Genomic DNA, 9,191 nt, shown 5'->3' with positions numbered 1-9,191 from the left:
AGTCTCTCAAAGCACTTCATGATGACGGAAGTGAGTGCTACGGGGCGGTAGTCGTTTAGCTCAGTTACTTTAGCTTTCTTGGGAACAGGAACAATGGTTTCAGGAGACGGCCAAGTGCGGATAAACTCACGGATAAACTCACCCTATTTATGTTACTGAATGTTGTGTTGTCAGTGAATGTGTTGCAGTTGTCGTAAACGTATGCTGTTGTTTGAAATGACCATAATCGCTACAGTGCCTTGCGAAAGTATTCAGCCCCCTTGAACTTTGTGACCTTTTGCCACATTTCAGGCTTCAAACACAAAGATATAAAACTGTATTTTTTGTGAAGAATTAACAACATGTGGGACACAATCATGAAGTGGAACGACATTTATTGGATATTTCAAACTTTTTTAACAAAACAAAAACTGAAAAATTGGGCGTGCAAAATTATTCAGCCCCCTTAAGGTAATACTTTGTAGCGCCACCTTTTGCTGTGATTACAGCTGTAAGTCGCTTGGGGTATGTCTCTATCAGTTTTGCACATCGAGAGACTGAAATTTTTTCCCCATTCCTCCTTGCAAAACAGCTCGAGCTCAGTGTGGTTGGATGGAGAGCATTTGTGAACAGCAGTTTTCAGGTCTTTCCACAGATTCTCGATTGGATTCAGGTCTGGACTTTGACTTGGCCATTCTAAAACCTGGATATGTTTATTTTTTAACCATTCCATTGTAGATTTTGCTTTATGTTTTGGATCATTGTCTTGTTGGAAGACAAATCTCCGTCCCAGTCTCAGGTCTTTTGCAGACCACATCAGGTTTTCTTCCAGAATGATCCTGTATTTGGCTCCATCCATCTTCCCATCAATTTTAACCATCTTCCCTGTCCCTGCTGAAGAAAAGCAGGCCCAAACCATGATGCTGCCACCACCATGTTTGACAGTGGGGATGGTGTGTTCAGCTGTGTTGCTTTTAGGGTTAGGGTAACGTTTTGCATTATTGCCAAAAAGTTCAATTTTGGTTTCATCTGACCAGAGCACCTTCTTCCACATGTTTGGTGTGTCTCCCAGGTGGCTTGTGGCAAACTTTAAACAACACTTTTTATGGATATCTTTAAGAAATGGCTTTCTTCTTGCCACTCTTCCATAAAGGCCAGATTTGTGAAATATACGACTGATTGTTGTCCCATGGACAGAGTCTCCCACCTCAGCTGTAGATCTCTGCAGTTCATCCAGAGTGATCATGGGCCTCTTGGCTGCATCTCTGATCAGTCTTCTCCTTGTATGAGCTGAAAGTTTAGAGGGACGGCCAGGTCTTGGTAGATTTGCAGTGGTCTGATACTCCTTCCATTTCAATATTATCGCTTGCACAGTGCTCCTTGGGATGTTTAAAGCTTGGGAAATCTTTTTGTATCCAAATCCGGCTTTAAACTTCTTCACAACAGTATCTCGGACCTGCCTGGTGCTTTCCTTGTTCTTCATGATGCTCTCTGCACTTTTAACGGACCTCTGAGACTATCACAGTGCAGGTGCATTTATACGGAGACTTGATTACACACAGGTGGATTGTATTTATCATCATTAGTAATTTAGGTCAACATTGGATCATTCAGAGATCCTCACTGAACTTCTGGAGAGAGTTTGCTGCACTGAAAGTAATGGGGCTGAATAATTTTGCACGCCCAGTTTTTCAGTTTTTGATTTGTTAAAAAAGTTTGAATTATCCAATAAATGTCGTTCCACTTCATGATTGTGTCCCACTTGTTGTTGATTCTTCACAAAAAAATACAGTTTTATATCTTTATGTTTGAAGCCTGAAATGTGGCAAAAGGTCGCAAAGTTCAAGGGGGCCGAATACTTTCGCAAGGCACTGTATGTGTTGTTCCTGCTCTGCTGTGAACAGCCGGTTTCTTCCTCCATAGAAGGTTCGTCTAGCATTTCTGCAAAAACATGATGCGACTGGTTAGGGTGTAATATTTTTCAGTATGAAATGAAATGTTACTGTAGTGCTATAGGTGCTGCAGTGCTGTACGTACAGTAGCATGGTGTAGAGGGTAGGTTTACTTACCTGTTCTCATTTCGGAATGTCCAGGTGACACTGCAGTGTAGAGGCTCAAGTTAGGCTGGACCCTCTGCCAAGCCTCCCTAAAAACTCAAACCATAGTTGACCACATGGTCAGCCAACCTGAAGCCTATTTATAGTGCTCAAGCTCTGATTTCTAAGTGAAGAAGTTAGCTATAAGTGTTTTCCCACGTGAGCACTGGGTGTAGGTAAATGAGTGTGGCATTTGGAATGGCAGTTTTCCAAATGAAACACAAGACCTATTAGTTTTGAATGATGTGTCAAATTTAGAGAACTGTGTTTGGTGTTTTGCAAAAAGTGTATTTTACAATTGCAAACTGATTGTAAAGTAGATAATGTGCTTGCAGTTTTGCAGACTTGGTCTGAAGATTAGGTACATTAAGAGTTAACGGTTTCACTGAGTGTGCCTCAACTACCACTTTTAGTGCGTAAGCAATTGTAAAAAAAAAAAACAGTCAACAAGAATGATAGCTGAAGATAGATGGTTTAAAAATATAAGTAACAGGATTAAATACATTTTTTTTCACAGTGCACGTAATTCTTCTAAAAGGCATTGCAATTCTGAAAACAGGCTTACCGTCCTCTAATCTATATCGTCTCAGCGCACCCAAATTATTAGTGAGGAAGTAGTGGGTAGGGAGAGAGGAATGTGCTCTATTTTTGCTGGTTTAGTCCGAGTCATTCATTAAACAGTGTTTATCATCCATATTGACCTTGGTTAAATGTCCTGATAATTATGTTTAAAGCTAACGTCCCAGGAGGTAATTAACAACAATTCATTAATGCAGACAGGACCCTGCAGAGGAAAGGTAGAAACAGCAGTGACATAGGGATGGAGGGAAGGAGGCAAGAGAGAGAGAGACAGAGGGAGGGGTAGAGACAGGGAAAGAGAGGGGGTGGAGTAGAGAGAGTTACAGAGGGAGAGAGAAAGGGTGGAGAGAAAGAAGGAGAAAAAGTGGAGAGAAAGAGGGGAAGAAAAAGAGAGTGGGGAGGTGGAAAGATAAGAGGGATAGATTTGAGAGAGAGAGAGAGAGGAAATCAGTGAACAGAGTGAGGGAATGAGGGCAGTGAAAGAGTGATAGGGAAGGAGTAGAGCGAGAAAGATAAAGAATCATCAGTGGTCTAAGGTGTGGTCTTCATGGCCTGTATAACTACTAGACTATCTGGTGGTCTTTTCTTGTAGTATCAGATCTCACAAGAATTTCATGACTTTTATTTGTTGCATTTGATGTTTTCTATTTCTCGATCTAATTTTACCCCCCTTTTCGTGGTATCCAATTGTTTCAGTAGCTACTATCTTGTCTCATCGCTACAACTCCCGTACGGGCTCGGGAGCGACGAAGGTTGAAAGCCATGCATCCTCCGATGCACAACCCAATAAAGCCGCACTGCTTCTTAACACAGCGCACATCCAACCCAGCCGCACCAATGTGTCAGAGGAAACGCCGTGCACCTAGCAACCTGTGTAAGCACGCACTGCGCCCGGCCCGCCACAGGAGTCGCTGGTGCGCGATGAGACACTGATGGCACAGCTGGCGCTGCAGTACAGCGCCCTTAACCACTGCGCCACCCGGGAGGCCCTAAGATGCACTTTTTGACTGTTTGTTGAATGGTAGTCCACTGTTGACCCCGTGGTCTCACTTTAAAAACACATTTTTTTGGGGGGGATCACGTGACCCTTGAACGAGATGGCCGCATGAACTAAGAGTAGTAGTTTCCAATTCCTAATCTTACCTCCACTCCAAGTTCACACTCATTTAGCTTTAGCAAGAAAAAGTCATGGCGGCTACAAAAGGCGACACTACAGGTGATATTTTTACCCGGACTCGAGTATTAGCGATGGAAAAAGCCTCCAAGAAGAAGCTAGCTTCAGAAAAAACTAGCGCCATTAGCCAGGAGCAAGAGAACACGCTCCCCCACGAGGCACAACGAATGCCAACCTCGCACTCTGTCGAAGACATCTTTTCTGAGATCCCAACGTACAGAACTAAACACTAAATTAGATGCCATTAATTCTCAGCTCAGTGCAATAGGGGGCAAGGTGACAATCCTGGAAAACGCTTTGCCTGACATCAACAACAAGATAACCATAAACGCGGGGCGCCTGGACGAGGCAGAGGGGCGAATCCTATCCATGGAAAACTTATTGACAGATGCCATGGAAACAATAGCATATGCTAAAAAGAAAATTGAGCATCTGGAAGAGAAAACAGAGGACCTGGAAAACAGGGGGCGAAGGAATAATTGTGTTCTATTCAATCTGGGCGAAAAAGAAGAGGGAAACATGTCACTGATCCGCTACCTGCAAGACAAACTTCCCGAGTGGCTCCACCTGCCCACCGACAGGCCCATAGAACTCGAGAGAGCTCACCGAGCACTGAGGCCCCCACCAGCAGCCAGACAACCAGCGCGCCCAATCACCATACGTTTCCTGAGATTCACCGACAAGGAACGAGTCCTACAGGCGGCGAAAAACAACACCATCACAGTGGGAAACGCCAAACTCGCTTTACACCAGGACCTGTCAGCTGGAATACGCCGAAAGCGCCGAGAATTTGACGAAGTGAAGAAATACTCCATTGACCGAGGCATCTTCAGGGGATTCAAATACCCAAACGAGCTCAGGATTCTTCACCAAGGAGCCTTGCGACACTTCAAAATTCCCGAAGAGGCAAAGCGTTTTTTGAAAGACAATCCTGGCCAATGAGAAACAGACCAATGACTAAATGCGGTTAATGCCATTACTAAAGGAGGTAAGACGACATATAGCCGATATCCAGAGATCCACCCCCTAAATGTCATTATAGCCGTCCAATTTATATTTATTGTCCTTTAACTGAGATGGATGGGCTGTATAGCCTAACCTAGGCCTACTAATGTTTCAGCCTACTTTTATTTCCCTGTTTTTTTGTTGTTGCTATTATTACCTGGGGTTCCCTATGTCCCTTGGGGGAGGCATATGTAGGCTGGGCTATTGATTTTTATTTTTCTCCCCTCTTTTACTGGGGTCTGGACGAGGGCAACTGTGTTATTTACTCAATGCGGGGTGGAGAGGATGAGGCATTTCTTTGGTGGGGAGAAGGAGACGTTGTGCGTTGCTAACTGTTCCCGGTTTTTGTTTTATTCGGAACACAGAATTGAGACTGAGCGGGGGGGTAATAGATCCAACGGGATGTGTCGAGTTGTTTGGGAACTCGGCTGGGGTGTTCAGAGATTATTATTTTATGTACACCATTTATTTTCCTTTTATGTGAACGCAGCTGTAATTACTATCCACTTTTACCCAGCGATGACTTGCACTAAAGTTCGATTACTGCTCGATGACGATGACTAGTACCTTAAATCTATTGACATGGAACTGCCATGGTCTAGGGCATGCAATAAAACGAAAAAAGATACTATGTGCTCTAAAAAAGGAAAAAGCAGACATTGCGCTATTACAAGAGACACACCTCTGTGATGCTGAACATGCCAAACTCCGCAGAGCTTGGGTGGGACAGGTGTATTTCTCATCTTTCAAATCAAACAGTAGAGGCACAGCCATACTTATCCATAAAAATGTTCCATTCATAATTGACAAAAACATATCTGATCCGGAGTGGAGATTTATTTTGATAACTGGGTCACTATATGGTCAACCAATTACTATATTAAACATATACGCCCCTAACACAGATACTCCTGCCTTCATGTCAAAAATTATAACCCTGTTCAATGAGCATTGTGTCTCCTTTGGCGTGGTGGCCGGAGATTTGAATTGTACCCTTAACCCAACCCTAGACAAATCATCTCAAGTCCCCACCACAAATCCTAGATCTGCAAAGATGTTGAACTCTCTTACTAAAGAGATGGACTGATAGATATCTGGAGAGAGAATAATAGCTCATCTATGGACTATACATACTACTCTAATGTCCATAACACCTACTCCCGTATAGATTACATTTTTATCCCAAAGAGTTTCATAAATTCAGCCACATGTACAATCAGACCCATAGCACTTTCAGATCACGCCTTTGTCCACCTCTGCTTTGACCTCTGCAAAAACATCCCGAGGTCAAAGAGCTGGAAATTCAACACCTCCATGCTATCAAATGACGAGTTCCATACATTGGTAACTACATGGATAGACAACTACACACAAGACAATAAAGACTCTCCTGTTTCTCCGGCCACAATGTGGGACGCTGCTAAAGCCACACTAAGAGGTCATCTAATTGCATATGCTTCCTCTAAGAAAAAAGCAATGGAAGCACACAGGCTAGATCTTGAGAGGGAGCTGGAATGCTGTGAAAAAATACATAAACAATCCCTAGACAGCACCTCCTGGAGTCATCTTAAAGCAGCCAAAGCCAAACTGAATTTGGACTACACTCGGGAGATAAAAAAAAAAGTTTTCTTTACTAAACAGAAATACCATGAGTATAGCAATAGGCCCAGTAGATTGCTTGCTCACCAATTAAAAAAGGAGCAGTCAGAGCGTACAATCATGGCTATCCGAACAGCAGAGGACGAGGTCACATATGACCCAAAAAAGATCAATTTAACTTTTCATGATTTTTACTGCAAACTATATACCTCTGAGAGAAAACACACAGAGGCAGAACTCCACTCTTTCCTAGAGGGAATCTCGCTACCTAAACTATCAGAGACCGACCAGGAAGATCTCAACTCCCCCTTCACTCCTGAGGAGATCCTGGAGGCAATTACCTCCATGCCACCTAATAAGTCCCCAGGCCCAGTTGGATTCCCCAGAGAGTTCTACAAAGCTTTTTGGCCCCAGCTCAGCCCTATCTTCATGCCAATGCTGGAGGATTTTTGCAAAAACGGAGTTCTCCCAGACTCAATGCACACAGCTCGCATTACAGTGTTGCTAAAAAAGGACAAGGACCCCCTATCCTGCTCGTCCTTCCGGCCCATAAGCTTGTTGGATTTCGACTATAAAATAATTACCAAATTGCTCGCCAAAAGACTAAACACTCTTCTTCCCAAAATAATAAAAGCGGACCAAACTGGATATATTAGAGACAGATACTCTTCTGATAACATTCGGCGTCTTTTTGATATTATTGATCAAGTAAACGCACAAAAGACCCCTGTCCTGCTGGCTTCACTGGATGCTGAGAAGGCGTTTGACAGGATGGAGTGGAGCTTTCTGTTTTCAGTCTTAGAAAAGTTCAATATGGGCCCAAATTTTATTAAATGGATTAAATCACTATACTCTCATCCAAATGCCATGGTGACTACTAATGGACTGAACTCTGACAGATTCCCTCTGGAACGGGGCACAAGACAAGGGTGCTCGCTGTCCCCGCTGCTCTACTTGTTGGGGGCGGAGCCTCTGGCAGAGCTGATAAGGAGCAATCCAAGTATTATGGGTGTTTCTGCAGGTGGCCTGCAGCACAAGATTTCGCTTTACGCGGATGATGTCTTGCTCTACATATCCAACCCTGAGAAATCCCTCCCTCTCATTTTAGACACAATTGCTCAGTATGGCAAGTTTTCAGGTTATAAGATCAATTTTAACAAATCCACTGTCTGCCCTCTCAAAATTACACTCACCAGCTCTATGAAGACACTTTGTCCTTTCCAATGGAAAACACACGGGTTTCAATACCTCGGGATCTTCATAACACCAGATCTGAATAGCCTTTTTAAGGAAAATTATCTTCCACTCCTGGATCGAATCAAGAACGATCTCCAAACCTGGATCTCCCTCCCAATTAGCTTAGTAGGAAGAATTAATGTAATCCGTATGAACGTCCTCCCTAGACTAAACTACTTATTTCAGATGCTCCCATGCTATCTCCCAGTTTCCTTCTTCAAAACAACTAACCAAAGCATCACCAAATTTATATGGGGCAATAAAAAACCTAGGATCAAGTTTTCCACTTTATCAAAACCTGAATCTAAAGGTGGTCTTGCCCTTCCCTCCCTTCAACTGTACTACTGGTCTGTCCAAATCCGCAACATGCTAACATGGATCACAAACAGACAAGAGTCAACGTGGATTCAGATAGAAGCCCAATCCTGTGGTTCATTGCCCTTAAGCTCAATTATATTCATTAATAACTTTAGTGAAGTGGGCAACATAGCCAAAACCTTTGCGATTTACAGCACCCTACTAGCGTGGAGGGACTGTAAGAAATACCTGGGCATTTCCTCCCAAATATGTTCTCACTCGCCTATAGTAGGCAACCCAGACTTGCCAAAAGCCCTGAGGGATGCCAACTTTAATCTTTGGCATACTCTAGGAATCAGGACCTTTTCAGACCTATTTCATCAGAAAACCACTACACTGAAATCCTTTCAAGAGCTCTGCAGTGAATTCGATGTGCCAAGATCCCATTTTTTAAATATCTTCAAATTAGACATGTAATTTCTTCATTTACCTCCAAGAGGAGGTTTAGAACTCAGTTGAATGAAGTTGAAACCCTTCTTGTCACAGCACAATCCATTAAAGGCAAAATATCATACATCTATAGACTCCTTTCTGAGAAAGGAAGCTCCTCCTTTACTCCTTTGAAAATAATCTGGGAAAAGGACCTTGGTCTGACTATCAGTGATGAGTTATGGGCGGAGGTTTGCGACAGGGTATACTGCTCCTCTACCAGTGTAAAAATGAAAGAATCTAATTACACATTTTTGTACAAATTTTATTATACACCTTTGAGACTCCATAGAATGAAAACAGATATATGTCTCCTAACTGTAAAAGATGTACCTCTGAAAGTGGAACCTATATGCATGTATTTTGGAGCTGTAGGGAGATTTCCAGATTCTGGCAATCTGTACATACTGCTGCACAGAAAATACTAGATGTACAGTTTGATATGACCCTGTGTATCTATCTTCTTAATGCCCAGCAGGACTTTGTTCTTGATCCTGACAGAGAAAATTTGCTTATGACTATTACATACTTTGCTAAGAAATTTATTATTCTATTGTGGGCCTCTAATACCCCTCCTACATTTAAAATGTGGATTGACCAGATTGTTGACTTTCTTCCTCTTGAAAAGCTCACTTATGACCTCCACAAGAGACAGCCCAAGTTTGATAGACTCTGGTCTCCACTATTCAACTATATTTCAAACTGGACAGAGTGAACAGGGTGACTAGGGAAATGTG

General features: G+C 42.8%; 1 long non-coding RNA gene across 1 annotated transcript; it reads right to left on the bottom strand.

The window, feature by feature from the left end:
- Positions 1-352: 352 nt before the first annotated feature.
- Positions 353-4,870, bottom strand: LOC149978079 (uncharacterized). The gene is made up of 2 exons (XR_016486728.1): positions 2,049-4,870; positions 353-1,920 (listed from the first exon to the last, which is right to left on the bottom strand). It is a non-coding gene; the product is annotated as an uncharacterized LOC149978079 (long non-coding RNA).
- Positions 4,871-9,191: the final 4,321 nt, after the last annotated feature.

Source organism: Oncorhynchus mykiss, chromosome 15 (genome assembly GCF_057628025.1).
Source record: "Oncorhynchus mykiss isolate SJ-2025 chromosome 15, ASM5762802v1, whole genome shotgun sequence".
Classification (NCBI taxonomy): Eukaryota; Metazoa; Chordata; class Actinopteri; order Salmoniformes; family Salmonidae; genus Oncorhynchus; species Oncorhynchus mykiss.
This window is presented reverse-complemented; position numbering and strand designations above follow the sequence as displayed.